The sequence below is a fragment of the Phalangium opilio genome, unplaced genomic scaffold, assembly GCF_054372755.1.
Source record: "Phalangium opilio isolate 3A_F unplaced genomic scaffold, DU_Popi_V2 ptg000232l_1, whole genome shotgun sequence".
Taxonomy (NCBI): Eukaryota; Metazoa; Arthropoda; class Arachnida; order Opiliones; family Phalangiidae; genus Phalangium; species Phalangium opilio.
In genome coordinates, this window is record NW_028324223.1 from 2,367,502 (window position 1) to 2,377,210 (window position 9,709).

At 39.3% G+C, this 9,709-nt stretch overlaps 1 non-coding gene across 1 annotated transcript; it reads right to left on the reverse strand.

Annotated features, from left to right (window-relative positions):
* Window positions 1–9,112: 9,112 nt before the first annotated feature.
* Window positions 9,113–9,185, reverse strand: TRNAV-UAC (transfer RNA valine (anticodon UAC)). Its single transcript has one exon. It is a non-coding gene; the product is annotated as a tRNA-Val (tRNA).
* Between the last annotated feature and the right edge of the window lie 524 nt (window positions 9,186–9,709).

Consider the following 9,709-nt stretch of genomic DNA (forward strand, 5'->3'; position numbering starts at 1 on the left):
GGCGCTCGCGCTTGGCTTTTCCGCGAGATGCCGTGAGTGACGTAGCAAGGCGAAAACCCGCCAAAAATCTTCTCTGCAAATTTGCTTTTGTCCCCCAAATTTCAAGTTTTCAAAGTGTTTTTTCTGTGTTTTCCTTCATATTTAAATATTAATCAAGCATATTTTTGGAATCAGAAGAGTTTAAACTCTCAAAAAAGTAAGGTTTTCTTTAGATTTGAGATAATTTTTAAATCACGTCGCTATTCCTTTAATTGTTAATTTAAGAAAATTCCGAAAAGTATCTTCGCTGTAGTTTTTAAGTTATCGGTGGGGAAAAATCACGAAAAACCCATGTTAATCTCCATAGGAAATTAGCAAAAGCGGGTGAATATTACTTTAACGTTACAAAACGGTATCAAGTCATATCTACAAGGGCCTACCGGCCCTGTAGAATTAACTAATAAAATTGTATAAATTTAATTCCGAAGTCGATGCTCTTAAATTTTGTGAGCCGATACTATTCCTTTAAAATGTAGTTTGTATTGAAAGTAGACCTTTAAAATGTATCAAACGCGTTGCCTGTCTCTGCCACTTTTCTCTTTGTTCATGTCTATAACGTAGTGCGAACTTAGCTAGCTATCCCCATGAGAATGACGGTCAAGAGTTAATCTCACCGGGGATTCTTGGCTTCCGTCGGGGTAATCTGACCTTCCGATCCCCCAAGGCTTAATGGCGATGGGCACCCAGAGTTATTTTCTCACCACCGCGACTGCCTTTAGTCTCTAGATGGCGCTATTATATTTCAATCTTCAATGACGTCAGTCGTTAGCATCGCGCGCCACGTTGCGCCGCCGGAATTACCGCTTTGTTTCGGGGCATTGCCGTTTGGAATATAAACTGAAGGTGAACTGGCGCCATTTCTTAATGTCGACGACGGGTCACGTGATTGGAAATGGCGTTTGCGCCGGGTGGGCTGGGTTTAGGGGGTTGGCGCCAAAATGATTTGTAAGCTGAGCGCGCGCTTCGCTTGTATTTGGTCTCGCGCGTTTCCCCTCCCGCCCCCTTTTTAAAGTCTCCTCGGTCTTCCAGGGCCACGTGACCGTTGACGTGTTGTTGACTGTGGCCGCAACTGGAGCGCGCCTGGTAGCGACTCGAGTAGTAGATTTGACCCGGGTGGGGACGTTTTTGCAAACAGCAGCAACACAGGGTGTCCCCGAAGGCCCGACGGTATTTACGAGATATGACGTTGTATAAGATGGGGTTCGTCGTGCAGTTGACGTAGTAGAAGCAACCTTGAAATAACAATTAAAAATATTAAGATTAAGATTATTATTAATGCTTAAACAAAACGCGTGATTACTTTGGGGGAACCTTTTCCCGAGTCTTATTCGAATCCCCACTTAAGTAAATCCCCCCAAAAATAATCTTCCCGGGCTTACACGGAAATGCCTTTAAGTTAAGTACGTCTTCCCTCTAATCCCCTCTCTATATTAGGATGAGACGCGAAACCATTATTACGGACTTCTTTCTTAGCTCAATGACAATTCTTAACCTCCTTTGACCTTGAAAATATATTGGCGGTATTTTTTATCGTATCTTAAAGGGATAGAATCAATCTTTTGACTACAAACGAAAAGCTTTCATTTTTTTAAATCAGATAGAACCTAAAATTACGTTTTCAAAAATATATATATATTGATAGTTTTAATAACTTAACTATTTTTAATTAATGTTTAAAAGAATTAGTTTTCGGCGCCGCTCCCATCACTGCTCCCTCTACAGTCGTTCGGCAAAAACACGAGCGAACCACCTACATTACCCCGCTAGCCTCCTCTCACACGGAAATATAGTAGATTTACACCTAAAAGTAGTTTTCATACTATTGTGCATTTTGCATTTTCGCCAAATTAGTATTTTTCATGGAAGCTAAGCCTTTGCCAAAATAGCGCAAAAATGAGGTGTTTTGGCCATTACCCGTAACTATTTTGACAAATCTCTATCATCCCAACTCTACAACGTAACCAAGAGTTAAGGAAACAAAGGATAATAAACATGATAAATCAGAATTATGTTTACAAATGTCTTCTCGAATATGCGCCGCTTCCCCAGTGAAGGAGAAAAGCTACTATACAGTGATCTAGAGCTACCTATATACTCCTATTTCCAAACAACCAATGAATCAGTGGACGTTAGCAACGTCACTAGGGTAACAAAACAAGTTGGGTGGTATTCGCGGCTAGTTTGAATTTCAAAATATCTAACGTACTTTTCTTAATTTTAAACGGTTTAATTCGATTTTTTTTTGGCACACATAATTTTAGGCACATTTTTTAACCTAAAACTGCCCTCATCTTGTACTAGTCGGAAATCCTTGATTCTATCCCTTTAAATTAAGCGGGAAAAAATTTATACAACACGTGATAAAAATGTCTCGCGCTACCCTTTCAATTTGGTTGGGGGTTGCTATGGAAACGGCGCCGTGGAATATGAACGGTTGCTATGGAAACCACGCGCGTGCATTTTTATCGCGCGAGAATAATGAATAAAGATAGTCTGAGAAAAAGGCGGGAAACGGAAGCACGCGCTTCTTCTGATAATGAAAAAATTCTATATCTTACCGGCGACGTAATATAATTTCTCGTTGACGTCACGGAGTCCGGGCGTCCATCCCTCGGCGTCCACGTAGACGAATAGCAGTCTTTGGGCGTGAAACGGCGCCCAGCAGATAAAGAAAATAACCACTACTGACACTAAAAAGATAATGATAAAAAGAAGGGACGGGAAGGTCAAGGGTCAGGCGATATGTTATAAAGTTAATAACTCTTTAAGTCCGGGCCCGTTCTCGAGATAGTTGGTAGCCGTAATAGTTGTCGCGAAGATGTCCACTACGACGCTCGTAAAAAGGACTGGGGATTCAATTAAGCATTAAGAGCCCCAGGAATGGAGGGAACTTCTTCCACGTTTTTATTTTGTGTTGTCAAAGATAATTGCCTCTTAACGTTACCACGGTAACAAGGAGGTCTTATAGGAGGAAATACTTTACGTACAAGTACCTAATTATAGTGGTACTAATAAATATAACCTAGCCAACCCCCCCCCCCCCCACCTCGCCCCGTTATCGGCTACTCGAGTTATTTTTGAAGAACTATAAGTTCTACGCGCTATTTTTATTTTTGAAATGAAATAATATTTCAACGTAAACGTGAACGTACCCAAAAGTTTAAGAACTTTTCGGGATGAACTCTGTCGGCCGGCTTGACCTCCGTGATTCTCGGAGATGTGTCTAGTGACCTTTGACCTTCTGAGTTTGAGTCCGATCTTGACGTAAAGGACGACTATGAAAGACATGGGTACGACGAAAAATACGCAAGACGAGAAGAGTAGGAGGGGCATGTTGCGGTGGTTGTTTTCGACGGCCATGGCGCAGAAGGCCGATTCCTCGATAATCTTTCCGCTGTTGGCCGGATAATCGACGTAGTTGACCGTGGTCAGCACGGCGAAGGGAATGGCTGAAATGCTGGCCACCGTCCAAAGAACCGTGATGATCTTGACCACTCGGGATAAAAGTTTGACATTTTCTGTTTGAAGAGCGGGTGGCAGATGGCCAAGTAGCGCTCCACCGTGAAGGCCACGATGGTCAAGACGGACGCGTTACTCGTCATTTCGGAGACGAGGGCCCGCAGCGAGCACGTCGTTGAACCCAAGATGTAAGGGTATTGACGCCAATACACCCATAAATCGTTAGGGAGACCTGAAAAATATACGGACCCCAATAGAATTAATATTTGTAACTTGGCAATAATTAACGCAAAGGGCCAGGGAAAATATGACGGGGAATTTCATTAAACAAACAACCCCTCCATAGGAATAGCATTAAACTATACTTTGGAGGCTCGTAACTCTGGTTCTACTAGAGATGCGGGGATGTCCTTTGAGTATGTTATAGTCCAATTTGTACCCCATCTAACCATACTAAGAACATAGGGCTACGACAAACAGGGGCCGAGTACTTAAGCAAAACGTAAAGAAACAAATCCCTCCATAGGAAATGCATTAGACTATACTTTGCAGGCTCACGAGGATGTCCTGTGAGTATGTTATAGCCCAATTTGTCCCCCATCTAACCATACTAAAAGATTTGGGCTACGACAAACAGGGGCCGAGTACTTAAGCAAAACGTAAACAAACAAACCCCTCCATAGGAAATGCATTAGACTAAATTCTGGAGGCCCATAACTCTGGTTGTACTTGAGATACGGGAATGTCCTTTGAGTATGTTATAGTCCAATTTGTCCCCCATCCAACCATACTATAAACTTAGGGTTACGACACATAAGGGCCAAGTAATTAAGCAAAATGTTCAAAAACATGCCATAGGAATAGCATCACACCCAACTTTGGAGGCTCGTAACTCATGTTGTAGTAGAGATACGGGGATGTCCTTTTTGTATGTTATAGTCCAATTTGTAACCCATCCAACCGTACTAAGAACTTAGGGCTACGACAAACAGGAGCCGAGTAATTAAGCAAAATGTTCGTAAACTTATGGTATCGTCTCACTTATTGTTATTATGTTACTTATGATTTTTACGCTGAACTTCAAAGGCCCATAAATCTTGTTCTATTAGAGATACGGGGATCTCCTTTGGATATGTTATAGCCCATTTTGCTCCCCATACAAGGATACTTTAAACTTTAGGCTACCTCAATATCGTCGTCAACTTATTTTTTTGTCTCACTTATTGTTAGAAGGTTACTTTTGATTTTTATTAATAAACTTTGGAGGCTCGTAACTGTGGGTCTAGTAGAGATACGCGGATGTCCTTTGAGTGTGTTATAGCCCAATTTGTCCCCCATCCAACCATACTAAAAAACTAAACAGGGGCCGAGTAATTAAGCACCTGGTTTTTTATTTTTAACCTAACTTGGCAATAATTAAACCGGATTTAGCTCCCAAGTTAAGTGTAGTTATCCAATTAACTATCCCGATCAAATTAAACCTAAATAGGACGAATTGGTGGGTCGTGTCACGTGACGGAGTCTCTTTACCTTGGGGGAGAAAAGGTTTATCTATTTCCTATAGAGGAAATGAAACTGAGCCCTGACAGACAGATGAAGTCGATTTAACTCATTGGGAGTCCTTTTGGGCCGCGGACACTCCGAATATAGCCATCCATAAATTCAAATTAAGAACTGCATAGTGGGCCTAGCAGCGGCTAGTTAGTTCTGTTTTGATGTTTGTCCGTCTATTTATCCTTCGATTACAACCCTAAGGTCAACGTCCAGCCTCGATACCTTTATTTATGATACTATTAGAAAATGAAGTAAACAACTGTTGATTGGTTAAGATTTAGTTGTTACGCTGATGTCAAAGTAGCCAAGTTTGTTTTTAATCTAAATTTTAACAAAATTTATAAGTTAATTTAAAGGGGGGCATAAAAGAAGCTTAGACTTCCATATTTATTTTTCTTTTATGGAATTTTCTTTGAAAGGGAAGAAAAGCTAGAGTGATTTTCTAGTCCAAAAGAATAAATAAATCCGCCGTAGGAAGTACTTGTCGGGTCAAAAGGCTTTACCCGGATTTAGCGGGGACAGGATAGGGGCGGGGGGGGGGCTATCTATTGTCGACGGTCATTACAGGGTTGCCATCCCATCGTTTTCAACCCTCGGGGGGAAAAGTTAAAGCGTCCCCCACCCACGGTCACTTCTGAAGGCGCCGTGCCAGAGAATCAAAGATCCGTATAGGCGATAGTTAAGCTAAGACTGTCCATCGTCTCATTCTCCCCCACTCCCTTCCCGTACTAAATGTTTCCGCTTCCGGCCACAGACAACCACCGGAAGTAGTTCCCCCTTACTCGCGCCGAGATTATAAACGATACTTTATCATCAAAAACAAAGAAAACAAAGCGGGGCTGCCCGGAACGAGGCTTGAAAACTGCCAAAAATAAATCAAAATAAATGCTAGCACGAGATACTTCGTGCGCGCCTTTATTGTTCTTTGCTTGGCGCATGAAATTGGAAGATTTGTTCAATGACGTAACACCTGAGCGCGTGAAATCGGCTCGTGCCTCGATTTGGTATGTTCCCATTTTCCCCAATCCCATAACACCCAAAAGCAGTATTTCGCCCAAAAGATTTTTTGTCCCATTTCGCCCAAAAGATTTTTTTCCCATTTCGCCCAAGCCCAGAAGTTGAGATTTAATTTTAGCCTTTAGAAATAAAAAAGACCTAGAAAAAATTAGCCTTGGGTTGGGTTGGGTTAGGCTAGGTTAGGTTAGGTTAGTAATATTTTGGAAATGGTTTAACAATGTTACGCCTTTTCCAAAAACATTAATGTTTACAATTATCTTCTTCCGAATAAAATAACCTTTCTCAAATTATAATATGCCTTTTCCAAAAAATAACTGTTTACAATTATCTTCTTCCGAAATAAAATAACCTTTCTCAAATTATAATATGCCTTTTCCAAAAATAACTGTTTACAATTATCTACTTCCGAAATATAAACCTTTCTCGAATTATTTTCCTAAGAGAATTGTAAACTGATACAGCCTGAAGAATAGTACAATATTTAAGTGTACTTTTTTAAAAAAAAGTCATAAATACGCGCCGAGTTTATTAAAGCAGTGCAAGGCACGGATCGAGAGGATATTGTAAGGGAAATTAATAACCAATGTTTCTGTTTTGGGGGAAAAATATTTTGGGACAAATGAGTTTGGGAGAAAGGGGAATTGGGGAAACTGTTTTTGGGTGAAATGGGGGAGAATCCTCGATTTAATTTGGCGCCTTTTTTTCGTAGCTCGCGTGACTAAAGAATCCCATGCAGCGCGAAGAATTTGGCGCGCGTTTTTTTCTATAAGCACGTGTTCCGTTAGGTTATTTGTTATACTAGAATCTTCCTCTTGACGTCATGACGAGATTATATAAAAACGTCTTGGTTTGGACCAAGGCCGAAAAAACAAACGATATGTGTGAGGTTTATCAATTGACTGAAGTTACAGATATTGAAATTTTTTCTAGTTATTTTTATACACTCAATCCTTAATCAATATTTAATTCAATCAACTGATTTTACTGTTAATCGACCTAGTCCCTCTAAATTAATTGAAAAAATTACATATCTACGCTTTTTCAAGAACAATTACATTTTCCGAAAACATTTTATCATGAAATTAATTATTTTGAAGGGATTTCGTGTCGATGCTCACTAACTTGTGAGCATCTTGACCGACATAGTTTTAATAGTTGCTGGCTTGACAAATTTTCAAGTTTGCACCAAAAGAAGTTTTAATCTGTTTTAAGTTGTTGATAAGACTGTCGTTTAGAGTGAATGTCGTCTACTTAAGACAAAGCAACAAAGCTTATCCTGTGTGGTAAAGGGTAAAGATCACATAAACAGAAATACTTCTCAGACTTGTTGTATTCATTTCCCGCGGAAATAATATGGTTAAACACATCATTCATTACTACTTATGCCAAGAAGGTCACATTTAACTCCGACACCCCCTCCCTTCCTCTATTTTCCCAATATATGGCATTTTATAATCACCAGTGGTTTCAGGGTATGGGTCATCTGAGCCGTCGCAACACACTCAGCCAATATCACCATAGACTGACCAAGAAATTCTTAAGTACGGAATAGGAAGTTCCAGTGCAACTTTACCATCAAAGAGGCGACAATAGAAATGTAGCATTTCGATATACGAAATTAAATGTATAAATTCGCGCAACACCCTTGTTTGGCATCCACGATCAAATATTTACATTTTTCATTCGAGTTATGCCAAAGTTCGCTTGCTTTTTTTAGACATCCAGTAGAACATTTCAAATATTCAATACTGTATCCTCAACATGATAAATTAAAGGGATAGAATCAAGGATTTCCGACTAGTACAAGATGAGGGCAGTTTTAGGTTAAAAAATGTGCCTAAAATTATGTGTGCCAAAAAAAAATCGAATTAAACCGTTTAAAATTAAGAAAAGTACGTTAGATATTTTGAAATTCAAACTAGCCGCGAATACCACCCAACTTGTTTTGTTACCCTAGTGACGTTGCTAACGTCCACTGATTCATTGGTTGTTTGGAAATAGGAGTATATAGGTAGCTCTAGATCACTGTATAGTAGCTTTTCTCCTTCACTGGGGAAGCGGCGCATATTCGAGAAGACATTTGTAAACATAATTCTGATTTATCATGTTTATTATCCTTTGTTTCCTTAACTCTTGGTTACGTTGTAGAGTTGGGATGATAGAGATTTGTCAAAATAGTTACGGGTAATGGCCAAAACACCTCATTTTTGCGCTATTTTGGCAAAGGCTTAGCTTCCATGAAAAATACTAATTTGGCGAAAATGCAAAATGCACAATAGTATGAAAACTACTTTTAGGTGTAAATCTACTATATTTCCGTGTGAGAGGAGGCTAGCGGGGTAATGTAGGTGGTTCGCTCGTGTTTTTGCCGAACGACTGTAGAGGGAGCAGTGATGGGAGCGGCGCCGAAAACTAATTCTTTTAAACATTAATTAAAAATAGTTAAGTTATTAAAACTATCAATATATATATATTTTTGAAAACGTAATTTTAGGTTCTATCTGATTTAAAAAAATGAAAGCTTTTCGTTTGTAGTCAAAAGATTGATTCTATCCCTTTAATTTCATGATAAAATGTTTTCGGAAAATGTAATTGTTCTTGAAAAAGCGTAGATATGTAATTTTTTCAATTAATTTAGAGGGACTAGGTCGATTAACAGTAAAATCAGTTGATTGAATTAAATATTGATTAAGGATTGAGTGTATAAAAATAACTAGAAAAAATTTCAATATCTGTACTTCAGTCAATTGATAAACCTCACACATATCGTTTGTTTTTTCGGCCTTGGTCCAAACCAAGACGTTTTTATATAATATCTGTCGCTTCAGTCTTAATGTAATTAAATTTTGAGTAATTATGTTTTCTTTACCGCTTATTATTATGTCCAATTACGATGATCAAAACATTTATCTAGCAGGGCCCGAACTTTGCACCTTCCGCGTGTTAGGCGGACGAGATAACCACTACACTACATATACCTGGTAATACTGAGATTCCGAAGAGATCTAGCTTATAATTATGTCCAATCACGATGGTCAAAACATGTATCTACCAGGGCTCGAACCCGGGACCTTCCGCGTGTAAAGCGGACGTGATAACCACTACACCATAGATACTTGGTTATTCTGAGTTTTCGAAGAGCTCTAGAATTATTATCACGATGGTCGAAACAAGTACTTCTGTAATTAACTAAAATTAACATACTTAGACTTAATTGTTTTGATCAAGCTGGCCGATAGCACACCCTGAATACTTAATTGTTAATTTAAGATAATTCCGAAAAGTATCTTCGCTGTAGTTTTTAAGTTATCGGTGGGGAAAAGTCACGAAAAACTCATGTTAATCTCCATAGGAAATTAGCAAAAGCGGGTGAATATTGCTTTAACGTTACAAAACGGTATCATGTCATATCTACAAGGGCCTACCGGCCCTGTAGAATAGAGAAATGCAAGGGCCCATAATCCTAAGCTTATTGGATGAAAGAAGTCCGTTTTTTTAGGCCAGCTAGCGAGCGATATCTTAGGAACAATTTACCGGGGATACAATTTTCCCTAACTACCGATAAAAACATGGCTTGTTCTCTGGATATGGACAGAAACACATAATCGGAAGTGCGTTAGTATCTCTTCCAAATGATAGT